This window comes from Salvia miltiorrhiza, chromosome 3 (genome assembly GCF_028751815.1).
Source record: "Salvia miltiorrhiza cultivar Shanhuang (shh) chromosome 3, IMPLAD_Smil_shh, whole genome shotgun sequence".
Lineage (NCBI taxonomy): Eukaryota > Viridiplantae > Streptophyta > Magnoliopsida > Lamiales > Lamiaceae > Salvia > Salvia miltiorrhiza.
In genome coordinates this window covers 19690914-19693795 of record NC_080389.1, presented here as the reverse complement: position 1 = coordinate 19693795, position 2882 = coordinate 19690914, and positions in this window count along the sequence as shown.

Below are 2882 nucleotides of genomic sequence, written 5' to 3'. Positions count from 1 at the left end.
GGCTCCGCCCCTGAGGAAAGTATTCTATAATGTTATTTTGATCATTTACATTTAAGCAAAAATGGAGGCTGACAATTTGCCTGTCCCATGGCTGAAACTTTTCTTAAAACTAGATCAATCTGCTTTGAGAAATTGCAATTGTGCTTTTTCGAGCAACATGGGGATACTACAGATCCGTAACTACCGAAGGTGGGTGAAGGGTGCTTTGAAAAAGCTTCGAGGAATTAGTAGGGAAATTCCATCTGCGGATCCCGCTCATCTCTTAGAAGAGAGGATAAAAATACTGGAGAAAGGGTCAACTCCAGAAAGAGTATGCGGCCAGCACTGTAGAATTCTCCTCAAAGAAGTTGTTGATATGTTGAAAATGATGAACAAAACGGTCTATATAATGTGGTGTTTTGAAAGATTTAATCAGTTGGTGGAAGAGCTCGAGAATATGTTGACACCGGAGGTTATCATAGCCAACGCCGGACGCCCAAAATATGTAAGTTTTCTTTAAAATTATACTCCATCTCTTACTAAATTTTGTACAGGCCGATGAGAGCCGCGTACGCAACCTCAACATTAATTAAAATTTTAATATTGTAGTTCTTTGGTTGAAATAATTCAGTACTTGTTTTCCGAACTTTTATTTTATGAACATCTTTTTTAAGAAATAGTATAAGTAGCAAGCAATATTATGCAAGTAATCAATGAGGCTAACTTGAATATTCATCAAACTAATTTAAGCTAAAAAAAGTTGTCATGAGGCTAACTTGAATATTCATCAAACTAATTTAAGCTAAAAAAGTTGTCATACTTTGGAATATTGGTGAAAATTATATTTTTATAAAGCCCAAAAATCTAGAAATGTATCTTAACCATCATATACATAAAACATTAGTGTACATAATTGTCAAGTTTCGAACAACTAATTCTCATTATCTCAATTTGACCCACTTTGGCCCACATTTCATATCTTAACCACCTTTGAAATAGGTGGTTGGTCATCTTCCGGAACCGAAAGATCAAAGTTGGGAGTGCGTTCGCCTGCGTTGACTCTGATATACCGTTCATGGTTTTGGTTTTACGAGTTATCACTGTAATAACCCGTTCAACCAACAATTGGCGGAGATGAACTCGGCAAGCTGAGAGAAATAGAGTGTTAAAACTCCAGACAAATACTAATTGAATTTTTGTTTCAACTAGATTACCGCGAGTAAATCGTGTAGGACGCTGAGAACTTGCTCGGGCGGGCAGCTCATTTCTAAAGTAGAATCCTGCCACCTTGTCGGCGGTGGCCAGCATCATCGATACCGCAACCTCAACTTATTTTTCATTGAATATTTTTATGTCTGAGGCTTGCTCGATTGGTATAGCTACAGTCGAGTTATCTAATGTACTAGGAATTGTATACATTTCTTGCAAGTTAGTAGGAAGCAATACTTCCTACTACCAATGGGTGGTTTTTTTTTTGTAGTATAAGTAGGAAGGTATTATATAATGTTATTGTGATCATTTACATTTGAGCAAAAATGAAGGCTGACAATTTGCCTGTCCCATGGCTGAAACTTTTCTCAAAACTAGATCAATTTGCTTTGAGAAATTGCAATTGTGCTTTTTCGAGCAACATGGGGATACTACAGATCCGTAACTACCGAAGGTGGGTGAAGGGTGCTTTGAAAAAGCTTCGAGGAATTAGTAGGGAAATTCCATCTGCGGATCCCGCTGATCTCTTAGAAGAGAGGATAAAAATACTGGAGAAAGGGTCAGCTCCAGAAAGAGTCTGCGGCCAGAACTGTAGAATTCTCCTCAAAGAACTTGTTGATATGTTGAAAATGATGAACAAAACGGTCTACATCATGTGGTGTTTTGAAAGATTTAATCAGTTGGTGGAAGAGCTCGAGAATATGTTGACACCGGAGGTTATCATAGCCAACGCCGGACGCCCAAAATATGTAAGTTTTCTTTAAAATTATACTCCATTTTTTACTAAATTTTGTACAGGCCGATGAGAGCCGCGTACGCAACCTCAACATTAATTAAAATTTTAATATTGTAGTTCTTTGGTTGAAATAATTCAGTACTTGTTTTCCGAACTTTTATTTTATGAACATCTTTTTTAAGAAATAGTATAAGTAGGAAGCAATATTATGCAAGTAATCAATGAGGCTAACTTGAATATTCATCAAACTAATTTAAGCTAAAAAGTCGTCATACTTTGGAATATTGGTGAAAATTATATTTTTATAAAGCCCAAAAATCTAGAAATGTATCTTAACTATCATATACATAAAACATTAGTGTACATAATTATCAAGTTTCGAACAACTAATTCTCATTATCTTAATTTGACCCACTTTGGCCCACATTTCATATCTTAACCACCTTTGAAATAAGTGGTTGGTCATCTTTCGGAACCGAAAGATCAAAGTTGGGAGTGCGATCGCTTGCGTTGACTCTGATATACCGTTCATGGTTTTGGTTTTACGGGTTATCACTATAATAACCCGTTCAACCAACAATTGGCGGAGATGAACTCAGCAAGCTGAGAAAAATAGAGTGTTAAAACTCCAGACAAATAATAATTGAATTTTTGTTTCAACTAGATTAGCGCGAGTAAATCGTGTAGGACGCTGAGATCTTGCTCGGGAATGGGCGGCTCATTTATAGAGTAGAATCCTGCCACCTTGTCGGCGGTGACCTGCATCATCGGCACCGCAACCTCAACTTGTTTTTCATTGAATATTTTTATGTCTGCGGCTTGTTCGATTGACATAGCCACAGTCGAGTTATCGAAGATAGCGGATGGTATACATTTCTTGTAAGTTAGTAAGAAGTAAATATTATGCAAGTATAAGTAGGAAGCAATACTGCCTACTACCAATTGGAGATATTTTATA